This window comes from Dasypus novemcinctus, chromosome 10 (assembly GCF_030445035.2).
Source record: "Dasypus novemcinctus isolate mDasNov1 chromosome 10, mDasNov1.1.hap2, whole genome shotgun sequence".
Classification (NCBI taxonomy): domain Eukaryota; kingdom Metazoa; phylum Chordata; class Mammalia; order Cingulata; family Dasypodidae; genus Dasypus; species Dasypus novemcinctus.
Window position 1 is genome coordinate 33,541,974 of NC_080682.1, and position 13,249 is coordinate 33,555,222.

At 35.1% G+C, this 13,249-nt stretch overlaps 1 pseudogene; it reads right to left on the bottom strand.

The window, feature by feature from the left end:
- Nucleotides 1-702: 702 nt before the first annotated feature.
- LOC101415275 (olfactory receptor 5T1-like) lies at nt 703-1,637 on the bottom strand (annotated as a pseudogene).
- Nucleotides 1,638-13,249: the final 11,612 nt, after the last annotated feature.

Genomic DNA, 13,249 nt, shown 5'->3' on the forward strand with positions numbered 1-13,249 from the left:
TTAGTTAGTTTTTTGTTTATTAGTCATAATTGTATTGAATTAATGAAAATTTCTAATGATGATTGAGATGAACACACAACTATGTGATTATGCAAAATACCATTGATTGTACATTTTTGATGAATGTTATGCTTTATTAATATGTGTCAATAAAATTGATTGTTGGAAAAATAAAAATACTTACTGTGTTGAGCCATAGAGTGAAAAATGCATGTCCAGAGGGCTGGATGGATCTGAGAGTGTAAGGGCACATGGAGTATGTGAACAAGCACTAAGTAGTCATTCACAGGGATTCCAAAAAGGGAAATTATCTTCATAATGACTATTGAGGAATTACTAAAGCAATGTACGCTTTCATCAAGCTGCCATCTAATGAGGACATCCTCTGTAATTATAGCAGGTGAAAATAAAATACAAAAAGACTACCAATATCTATATATAATTTAATCAATGAAGTTTTAATATGGGTCATTTTGAACATAATCATAGGTATATAGATAACTCAATTTATCTAAAATATATTCCATTGGAGGACAGATGAGTGCTCTCTTTGGAAACATTCTAAAATAAGCAAACACTAATCAAAATTACACATTTTATTCCCTAGTTTCTGACCATAGAGATATTAATTGATATATAACATTCTATTAAGTTTTGCTCAGTGCTTAAATTGTACTTTATTAACCTATTTCTCTTAAACAACTAGTTCATTGCCTTTTTTACATTACTATTCCTCAAAGTATAGATGATAGGATTCAGCATTGGAACCACAATAGAGTAAAATATAGACACTATCATATCATGGTCCCAAGTGTTGCTGGAACTTGGCCTCACATTAATGAAGAGAATTGTTCCATGATGAATTGCAAAACTAATAAGATGAGAGCCACAAATAGAAAAGACTTTCCACCAGCCTTCAGAAAAATGGATCATCAGAATGACCAAAATAATGAAACCAGAGGAGATATAAATAATTTGTATATTGGTTAACTCAATTAAGACCACAAAGTGGAAGAGTAGAAGCTGGTTGATGTGAGTTTTAGAACAAGAAATAGACTAGAGAAGAGGGATGTCACAGAGCATAGGTCTAATTTCATTGGCTGCACAGAAGGAAAGGCTAAAAGTGACCACAGTAGGCAAAATACCACCCAAAATGCCACCAACATAGAAAGTAACGATTAGTGGCACATAGACTCAGGGTGACAGGCTAACTGAATACAGCAGTGGGTTGCAGATTTCTAAATAGGGATCATAAGTTATTGCAGCAAAGAGTATACTCTGTGGTCCCAAAGTTAAAAAAAGAAACATCTGTGTTGCACGTCCAAGAAATGAAATGTCTTTATTCTCTGCCAGAAAGCTGACTAACATTTTGAGGGTAACAACTGAAGAATAGCAGGCATCCAAGAATGATCACACACTCAGAAAATGGTACATGGGGTTGTGGACCTGAGAATACCCAACAAGCAATACAACCAGTCCTAAATTTCCTACCAAAGTAGAGATAAATTGCTAGAAATAATAAAAATAAGAAGACTTGCAAAATCATCCGTTAAACCTATTGGTATAAACATAGTGAGTTCAGTTACATTCTTCATCTGAATCCTGTATATATCCAAATCAGATGGCAACCCTGACATTGCAGTTTGTATTTATAGGTTCGCAAGGCAATACCCTGTGAAAATAGAGATCACTCAATTATAACTTCATCTTTCCTTCTTGGAAGAGCATAAGGAAATTCAAGGCATTGATGCAATGAGTAATGATGAAGAAGTTGAGCCAAGTGCTTGATTTTCCCTGTGTAAACTAAAGAATAATCTGGACCTTTCATTTGTTTGCTAAAAGAGTAAAATATATGGCAATGTAAATATATATTTTACACTTCATTTCTGATCAATTTTCTACATGTGCTTTATCTTAGATTTTCAGACACAACTGAATATTGGGATTTTTTTTTTTAAGATTTATTTATTTATTTAATTCCTCTTCCTCCCCCGGTTGTCTGTTCTCTGTTTCTATTTGCTGTGTCTTGTTTCTTTGTCCGCTTCTGTTGTCCTCAGCAGCACGGTAAGTGTGAGTGGCGCCATTCCTGGGCAGGCTGCACTTTCTTTCACGCTGGGTGGCTCTCCTTTACGGGTGCACTCCTTGGCTGTGGGGCTCCCCTACGTAGGGGACACCCCTGCTTGGCAGGGCACTCCTTGTGCACATCAGCACTGCGCATGGGCCAGCTCCACACGCGTCAAGGAGGCCCGGGGTTTGAACCGCAGACCTCCCATGTGGTAGATGGACGCCCTAACCGCTGGGCCAAGTCCGTTTCCTGAATATTGGGATTTTTAAATCCATTTGTTATAGTGGAAAGGATATATCTGGGTTCTAATCTTATATTTGCTATAATATGCATAAAATCCTTTCCCTTAATTTTTGTAATTATAAAGTTGAACAAACAAACTCACATCACAAGAATGTATTAAACTTAAGAAAAAAGCAGTTATGAGAAGTAATTTAAAAATGTTTCCAGGTGACTACAAATTCAGATAAGTTACACTCACATTTCAACTTGTCTTACAGAAAAGCCCTCCATAATAAACAATTTTGTGCTCTTTTCTAGCAATGATGTTTTTCTATTACTCCTTCAGGCACAGTTGTGAACAGGGCAGTAGAATGTATTCTCCAGTTAGATACAACTTTCTTTGCAAACAAAAGCAGGAAAATGTCTTTTTACCTTTAGATTTCTTTCTTGAAATTCATACTAACAAATTGTCCGTTTTGATCTTTACAGCTTGTGGTACCATTATTATTTCTGATCAAATTTAAATTTAATGACAATAAATAGTGTTCCTCTCTTCATATTCTCATTTACTTGCAAAGTCCTTGAATGGATTTTTGTGATACATCTTTGTCAAAAAAATCATGTCTGCTTCATTAATATGCATTAGTTGCTTATGTTATTTCTAATAAGGTAATAAAATTGATTTTGCTAAATGATCATTAATAAAATTGTTTATTAAAGCTATTACTGAAAGAATTAAATCATGAAATTGGCCACAAATTGCACTGTATTTCTAAAATAAAATTTTATATTTTAGTTGATTTGTTTTATTTTTAAAGAAGATTTAGCTTATGTAAGTGTAACATGAAATAATATTTATATAAGGGATTCCGTATGCTCCAATCTTTTCCACTCCCACACTTTTCCACCTTAACAACATCTTTCTTTAGTGTGGTACATTTGTTACAATTTATGAAACACATTTGCTGATAGTAAAAGAATGTGGAGTTGGTAGTGGATGGAGTTCATGATAAACAATAGCTATGGCCATGTAACCTTAGGCAGAAACAAAGGCTGTAATTAAATATTTTTCATTATGTTGGAATATGTACACATTTCTATATCTCTTTGTTTTCTTTCTTCTCTTGCATACACCGCACAAAAAATAAATTGTATTAACTTTATGTCATACTATTAAACTTACAGGATAAGGATCAATATCTCTCAAGAATTTGCATTTGCTTCTGGGGAAAAGGCTAGTGAATTTTCTGTATTACAAAACAAAAGACAGTTACACCATATTAAGCAGAATTATGAATATGTTATTTTCTTACTAGGGGATTAATTATGGTGTAAGTGGACATTTAAGAGTATCACTTTGATAAGGCAATAGACAGTGATGTTTAAGTTCATGTGTCAACTTGGGCAGATTATGGTGCCCAATGTGTTTGATCAAGGTAAAACTGGCATGATTTTGACTGTGAGGTTACTTCATAAACAAATGTGCATCTATCATCAGTTCATTGCCTTTACAGCTCATTTCCTCTGTTTCTACAAACAAAATTTCTCACAGGAATGTGGGGTGACTCCCCTTCCAATAGTAGGAATTCTGAAAAAAAAAAGAACTGAGGATATCAAAAGTTAGAATGAAGAATTTCTACTTCAGCTAGACAATCTCTATTGGGAAGTTCAATTCCACCATAATGGGAATTTCCAACTCACAGCATGTCCTGCAGAATTAAGTTTTGGAAACCCCTACAATCATGCTGTGAATGAATTTCTATAACATATCTTTTAATGTATATCATGTCAGTTCTGTCAAAAACTCTCTAAGTTTGCCAGATTTCTATGACAATCACCACACAATGAGTTGACTTAAAAAAGGCAAATTAATTGGATCAGGGTTTTAAAAGCTGATTCAAATAACAGCAAGGCCTGCTTTATCCAAAAATTCTGTATCATTGTGGCAGCTTTACTGCAATTCTTGGGGTTCCTGCACTAGTATCTCTGCTTTCTGTTACATGGAGATCTCCTCCTTTTTCTGTCTGATCTTATTGCTTATTGTTTTCTCTGTTTTCCTTCTTCACTCTGTACGGTGTTCTCTAACCTCTGGTTTCCAAAAACTTCTCTTTATAAAGTTCCCTGAAAGGGTAATTAACCCATCATAATTCATTTTGGTCACACCTTAATTGAAAATAATATGTTCAAGAGGTTCAATTTACAAAATGGTTTACTCCCAAAGGAATAAGGATTAATATAATTAATATGTCTAAACTGGAGTACATAATTCAACCATCCATGATTTGCCACTTAAACACAAAAAGATATGTTCTACCCGTGAGCACAATATTTTTATCCATCCTATTATCTAAAATCTTTATGTCATTTCAATAGCATCTCTAAGGCCAAAGTATCATCAAAATCAGTTGGTGATGTGGTCTATTCTGGGGGGAAATTCCTCTCTAATCTTTAGAACTATGAAACCTAGAAAACAAATTCCAAAATGTAATAGTAGGGCAGGCACAGGATAGACAGTCTCTTTCCAGAGGTGAGAAATCTGAAGAAAAAAGGGATCAGGTTTCCCAAGTAAGTTTGAAATTCAGCCTGCAAACTCCATTATATCTCACATCTGAGAGTCATCTGTGGAGCTATGCAGAGTCCTCTATACCTACTGGAGTGGTGGTTCCCTCTTTTCAAGTACATGGAGAGGGGTCTTGCTCTAAAAACAGTAGGTTCTAGGTTCCATCTTATGCAAGCATTGAAATGGTGGGCAGGCATTGTGTGAAAAGCACACGCTCTTACATTGGGGTTGCAGCTCATCTCCCTGAACATCTGGCAGGAGGCTTGCCCCTTCAGGTCCTGGGTCAAAATATTGCTCTACCCAATGCCTTGGTCTGAGGATGTCTTTGGGGAAGAGTTTCCCGTGGTTCTGCCCTTGAAGTCATTGTTTCTTCATTTTGTCTTGTCTCTCTTGCATCCTAGCTGGCATTTTATCAGCTCATACAGAATTCCCAAAAGTCGACAGAAAAAAGGATTTTCCATAGAAACTTCATAGACAAATATATTTCCAATCCTACCTATGATGCTGCATAAGGGAGTAATGACAATATTCTACTTTCATGTCTTGTTCCTATTTAAAGGAATATTTTCAGTTCCTGAAAATCGTACTTTTCTACATGCATATCATATGCAATAAAAATTTATAAGGAAACAAATTTTATTTTGTTGTCCCTTTTAAAATAAAGTACTTAAAAATCCTTTGAATCTCCCATCATCTCCCTGAATCTCTTATTAATGAAATAGTAAATAAATTTTTGCCACATATTCATTTTATAGCTGTATGATTTGTTTTTACCATATTGAAAATTATCATTTAGCATTTTAGTTCTACCAACTATTCTAAATTTTAAAATTTTCTTTTTCATTTCAATGATTTTTCTTCAAAGCTGTATTTTTCTTGTTTATGTTTTGTTTCCCCAGTTATGTTTTCTATGGTGGTTAATCCCTCTCATATTTTACTAAATTTCTGTTTGTCCTATATTTAATTTATTTTTGACTTCTAGGACTCCTGCTTTTATAACCTCCTCATGTTTATCCATCTATTTTCTGAAATACATGATTTTCTTGAAGGTGTAACTTTGTTAACATTTTCTTTAGCATTGTATGAACATAAGTATTTATTTCCTTGCAATATTGCCATTTTGTATTCTGATATTATTACATTTTAGAATGTAGTTTGATTCTACTTATCCTTTCATATATGGAGTTTAGTAATTATGATTCTTTTATTGACCTATGTTTAAATGTCATTGTTATCAGGTACAATAATATGATAATAACAGGTCATCATTACTTTTCCAGTTTCATGCTCAGTGAATCACTCACATATGTTTATGATGACCCTAAAGTATTTCTGCTTTATGTATTAGTTTGCCAATGGGTTGCTGAAGCAAACTATAGGAAATCTGCTTCCTTTTATAAAGAGGGTTCATTTGGTGTAAAAGGTTACAGTTCCAAGGCCATAGAAAGTCCAGCTCTTGGTACCAAAAGAGGTGTTTTCTCAACAAAGTCAACTGTCACATGTGGAAGGAAGATGGCAACTGATCTCTGGCTGGTCTCTGACTTCCCTTCAGATATCACCTTTCCCTCTTGAGCTCCTGGGCCCAGTCTCTTAAAGGCTTCATGCATAAGTGTTTCTTTAGTCTTCTCTCTCCTGGCATAGTGCTTGTTTCCTTCTGAGCCTCCCATATCAGTCTCAGCTGTTCTGCTAGCTCACGAAATTCAGCTGTAAGCTATCAGGCAAATGTCTCATCTATCCCCGAAACCTTAGCTGTTTAAGCCTTCACCTTTCTGTCACATAGCAAAATGGAAAATGGCAGAGCTCTCACTTCCTGTCTCCTCTTGTGTCAATCTCAGTGAATGTCTGTTAATATCCGACCCAGCAAGAGGTCGGGGCATAAAATGTGTTATGGCCTCTGATATAGTGGAATCAAAAATCCTAAAACAATCTTAACAGATAATCTAATCAAAGACCCCTCAAACAAATTTAGTTTAATCAAAGGTTATCACATGTTAAGTAATAGGTTAGTTTACAAAAATAACCTTGCTTTTTTGGGAATTCGTATAATAATCTCAAACTGTCACAGTATACAACTACTTGTAATTTCATAGATAAGTCTCATTCATGGTGTTTTCTATCTGTAATTTCTTGAGTACCTTAGATATACATGTTTTACTTTACAAAGTGTTACTCCACACTTAGACATTATATGTTGCTGTTGCAGTGTTTCCTGAGGTTTCTATTTCAGGATTTCAATTAATAGTTAAATAGGTTAACAGACTTTTCATACAATTTTAAGAAACTCAGTAAGTTTCTTCTGAATTTGTATTCCTGAAATTTGTGAAAGGTGGCAAGAAAAAAATTACAATCAAAATTTTCAATGTTTAAGAAGAAAAATTAACATAGTTTTAAATGAAATATTTATCAAAGATTAACCCTTTAACAGCAAATGCAAGTTTACCATCAATTAAATCTTTCACTTTTTCCATTAAAAGATCAAAGCAACAATATAAACGGCACCACAAAATGGCATTGAGGGACTGAATTCATTCTCATGGATAACCTGAAACATCCAGAGCTCCAGATTACTCTTTTCCTTCTCTTACTGGTGATCTATGATCTTACCTGGGCTGGGAATCTGGGCATCAGCACCCTCAACAGTGCTGATTATTGATTTCAAACTCCCTAGAGAGTTTTCCTCTGATTATTGGCTATCATCAATTTGCCAATTCTACCATCATTGCTCTTAAAATGCAGGCCAATTTCTTGGTTAAGAAGAAAATCATATCCTATTTTTGGTTGTGCAGCTCAACTGGGTGGATTCTTTGTTTTCTTTCTAGCTCCAATGGGCTATGACCACTATGTGACTGTTGCAACTCCCTGCTCTCCATGGTTGTGGTTTCCTGGCAGACCTGCACCCGGCTGCCCTTCTTCATGTACCTGTATATCTGACCATTGCAATGACTGTCTCCTCTTAAGTGTACTCTATGTCATAAGGTTCTTTAAATGTTATCATAAATTTTTATTGTGATAAAGTCCCTCTGTTAGCATTACCTTTGACTGATAACTACAATCCAGAAGCAGCAATCTTTGCCTTTTCCAGGAATGATTTGTTTTTTTCCTGGATCAAAGTTTTGATATCTTACTTCCATGATGTCCTCTCTATTATGAGGGTATGTTCCTCAGAGGGTGAGAAAAATTCCTATTCTACCTATGTTTCTCACATGATTGCTATCTTTGTGTTCTTTGGTACTGTTTTCTCATGTACTCACAAACTATGACCAATACCTCATTAGATAGAGCTAAAGTATTCCAGCTTATTTATATCCTAGTGATAACTATATTGAATCCTCTAATTTAAGGCCAAATGAAAAGGATGTGAAGGATGCACTGAACAGACTCCTCACTAACCCTTGCTATTCTTTCAAACTAATATAAGCTAATAACTACAAATCTTTTTACTTAAGGATTTAAAATTTCTCCTGAAAATCCTGCTAATAATTGAAAGGTAATAAATATCTAGTTTTACATAATTTAATTTTAATGGGATTAATCAATGCATTTTATTTCAAGCCAAAATATCCAGCCAATTTTTCCATATATAGAAATGTATAAAGTGTAAATACTATATTAGTGTATTTGTTATTCAGGAGAGAACATTCTCATATTTGTGCTGTTAACCACATTCCATCTCCTACCACTGAATTCCTGTTTTATACAGTCCCATACTTTGTACAATCCATTCAAAGTGTACACTCATTGGCTCTCATTTTCATCACAGAGATGGGCTGAAAGTCAATTTATATCATAGAAAAAAAAACTTTAGAGGAAAATAAAAGCCAAACATGAATGTTTGAAAACACATGAATAGGGCATATGATAAAATATTCTGAAAAAAATAAAAATGATTCTGTCTTGCATCCTTCTCATTCATTCATGCACATAAAGTAAAATATTTATGTTCACCCAAATATGGCCCACAACTTAAATTTTCCCCATAGGACATTCTTATGCTAGACACTTGTACAGAATTGCCTTTGCTATAAAACCGTAATATCAGATGCACTTCCAGCATTTTTTATTTAGTGTTCTCAGGGGTGAAAATGTTGTTAGGAAAAGAAAGTAATCATCTTGTAAGTGGAAGCATTTCTTAAGGAGCTGAAATTCATATGAAAGATCTATGAATAAGTAAAATGCTTCCATTATTGGTTGCATTATTGAGATAGAGTACGCATGACATGCAGACATGTAAAGTGTAGATGATTTTAGTAATAAACTATAGTTATGACGTTTGTAGGCAAGTAAGCAATGAGCCAAAACCTAGAACTGTGTCACAGAGAAGTGATGAATTTCCAGCATTGGTCATGAATATCTTTAAGTGCTGGGAGCAAAAATGTCAAAATATACCATTAATATTTCTGGTCTCAAGTACAAAATGGCATTTATTTGATTACATTAGCTTTCAAACATATTATGTTATTGATTTATTTGTTTGATTGTTTGATTTTAATTTATAACAAGCAGGTTTCACTCACCATCCAATATTTTAGCAATTAGAGAAGTATATTTCTAAGGAAAAATGATTATTCTGTAGGCTAAGTGAACAGAATAGGAGCTATAGAGCTAAGCTCAACTTGAAATACTGCCAATCCAATATGTTTTGCTAAGTAATTAAGATCAAGCTTGAAAACTGTAATATTTTTTTCCTTTTAGTTATATTTACATATGGATTTTCTAAAACTAATTTTCTGTCTTATGCATTAGTTTCTTATTGCTGTTGAAACAAATTACTACAAATACAGTGGCTTAAAACAACTAAAAATTATTATCTCACATCTAGAAGACATAAATCAATCAGAGGTGGGGTGGACATCACCGTCCTCAATATTGAGGAATAATCAAATATATGAGAGGAATGTATTATGGACTAGAGTAGACTTATGATTATTCTAGCAAAAGAACATTGTATCATTGATATAAAGGCAGTGGCCACCAGAGTTTCTCAGGAGAGGGAATGGGAAGAAAATGTACAACATGGGGATATTTTTGGTACATTGGAATTGTTCTGCATAACATTGCAGTGACAGATACAGGCTATTATACATTATGTCAAAATCTATAAAATTATGTGGGGCAAAATGTAAACTATAATGTAAGCTATAGTCCTTTTTTAGTACAAGCCTTCAATATGTGTTTATCAATTGTAACAAATGTACCACACTAATGCAAGGTGTTTTTAATGTGGGGAAATGCGAGAAAGGTATATGGGAATCCCCTATATTTTTGATGTAACACTTATGTAATCTAAAGTTTGATTTAAAAATATATATATTAATAAAAGTAATCCTCTAGTTTTCTCTATGTAGAGTAAGTTGAACCATGTGACAGTACTTCACAAAACTTACAAGACATCCAATCACAGTCAAGGTAAAAATCAAAACACTTAAAGAGCCTCCAGATAATCAACATGATCTTGCTCTTCTTCCTTATTTCTATGAACTCATCCTTTATTATTCCATCTGTCATTCTTAATTTGGAGCAGCAACACTGACCTCCTCATGCTTCTTTGTACTCATTAGTCCTGATGCTGCTTGAACTTTTTCCATTTTTCTTATTCCTAAAATTCCCTTTCCTATATATTTGCATGGATCATTTCTCATTCTTTTTCTCATAAACCCATACTTTACAACCCAATTTAAAATCCCTCTGGGATTACTACCAAGTACCAGCTGATGATGTAACTAGAAAATGACTTTGAATAAAAGGGTCAACTCAGACCAGCAGAATATCTCAGTCTACATATAATACCAGGAGTTAAAAATGATTTTTGACCTGAATCAAGGGGGAAATGGAAAGGACAAATGAGTTTATATGGCTATGAGTCTCCAAAAAGAGCTGGGAGGTTATCAGAGGGGTTGCCCTTATGCACACCTCAGCAGAGTCCCAGAGACAGATTACGTAGATACAACCCCATGATTGGTTCTTCTGAAGGCTACAGAGACCCACAGGTTCTATGGTCATGGCAGGTAGAGTTCAGTGCCATGTCAGTTGGCCCTTCTTTGGAGTTGGTGTTTCTGTGTGATGGAGCTGGACTCAGATGTGATCTTTTTTCACAAGCCTTTCCTGTTACCTTTACCAGAACTGTAGTTGGTGCTAGGGCTTAATATATACCCAGGGGATCTGAATCTCTGGACTGACCATATGATAGCTAGGCCCTGAACCTCAAGAGACTTCAGCTCCTACACTCTGGTTTATTGGACTTACCCCACTCAGCTAACATGGAGTTGAAGATGGTTAACCACCACACCATGGAGCCAAGAGTGCCTACAACTGAAAGCAGGAGGATTGCATCCAGCATCCATGTGGAATCTAAGCCCCCTCTTGATATAGATTTTGAGTGGACACAACCATTCCAAGGTCCACAGGATTGAGGAATAGAATGTGGATTAGAGTGGACTTACTGATATTCTATTCATGAACTATTGTAATTAGTAATCAAAGAAAATGTGGCATAGGTGTGGAGAAAGTGACCATGGAGGCTGCTGGGTGTGGGTAATGGGAGGAAGAGATGAGACGTGGAGGCATTTTCGGGACTTGGAGTTGTCCTGGGTGATGCTGCAGGGACAGTTACTGGACATTGTATGTCCTACCATGGCCCACTGGGTGGAATATGGGAGAGTGTGGGCTATGATGTGGACCATTGACCATGAGGTACAGCGGTGCTCAGAGATGTATTCACCAAATGCAATGAATGTCTCATGATGATGGAGGAGATTGTTGCTATGAGGGGAGGAGTGGGGTGAGGGGGGTGATGGGTATATGGGGACCTCATTTTTTTAAATGTAATATTAAAAAAATGAAGACAAAAAATATCCCTCTGTGTCATTCCTCAGTCTTGCTTCATTTTCTTTCCAAAGCAGCTTCCTCCACATGGAACGTTCTATGAGCACAAGATTTTTGCCAATTAAGTTCAGTCCTTTATCCAGAGAACTTAAAAGAGTTACTTCTCTAGGTATATTTGAATGGCTGAAGTTTAGAGGATGAAAATGAGGCACAATATGCTTTTATAACTTACTCATGGTCAGTCAACAGATTAAAGGGAAAGCCCACATTTGAACAAAGACTGTCTGAATTTAGAGCTGACATTCTTCTTAACCACTCTATTGTGTAACTGTTTACCTATAACATATTTAACTTTAATTACAATGAAAAAGTAGTCAATTATTTCATTATTTAAAAAATTAACAAAAATAACAGGGCTATTTGAAAAAAATATATATATATATATTGCTGGCAGGCTAGCTATAAAGATGCTTAGATAAGACAGTGTTACATTGGTAATACCAGCTAAATATTTTTAAAAATATATGTATTGTCCAATTTAGAAAAAGTTATCGATTTGTAAAGAAAGGAAAAATATACCAGGTGATTGCGCTGTGGTGAAAACCTTCATTAGTCAAAATAGGCTGTCTTCTCTAAGAAAGCAATTCAAAAATAGAGTAGCTCAACTATGGGGGAAGTATTGTCCTGTCTGTCAAACTGTCACTGACTAGGCTTGTGGGTGGCTCTTTTCCATGGAATACCCATGGGACCTAGTTTCTTCTCTGTGTTTGCTCTACCTTCCCAACATTTTTTATTCTTCTGTAAGTGTTCATAGTTTTCTCTTAGCTCTCTTTCCAAATCCCAGGGTGAGGGAAATGTGAGAGTTTCCCATTGGGAAAAAATTACCTTTTATTTATATATGGACAATTTTTCTAGTGTGATCATCTTTAAAGATTATATATTTCATCTAAGTTAGATCAATTCATTTCCTTATGTTTGGGAAGCCAAGTGCTGGTAATTGCTTGTTAAAAGTTGTCTTTACTAAGATAAAATGCTTGCTGACATTCAAAAGTCCAATTTAAGGGTGCACTGATTTTTTCTTTAAGGGCTTCTTATAGATGTTTGATTATAAGCCAAAATTTGGAAAGCAAATATAACAAAATCCAGGCATTCCTTGAAACCCTCAGAGCTCCCTCTTAGTGGTTTGTTAAAACCACTCTACATACAAGCACCTCTCTGGCAACAAATTACATTCTCCTTTACACAGCTTATATCCTGGGTATGTCACAGTAAGCTTTGACATTTGGGCTTTTTCATAGAGAATTTGTGTCATTGGTATGCCAGGAAGATGAGAGTTTAGACAGAATTCTGAATTTCTTGGAAGTAGTGGCAAAGAGGATATTGACTACTTGTAGTAAAATTCCTACTTGAAGTTGAAGCTAGCTTAAATCTATAGCTAGCCTTTCTCCAGATAGAGTTGGGGCATTTTTAAATCCTTTTGAGAACACATGCAGCAATATTGTTGCTTTACATTGGTTTGGGGGACTTACATTAAAGGCAAATAGCTCTCGGGATTCTGAGCTCAGAGGCTCACAGTAGGA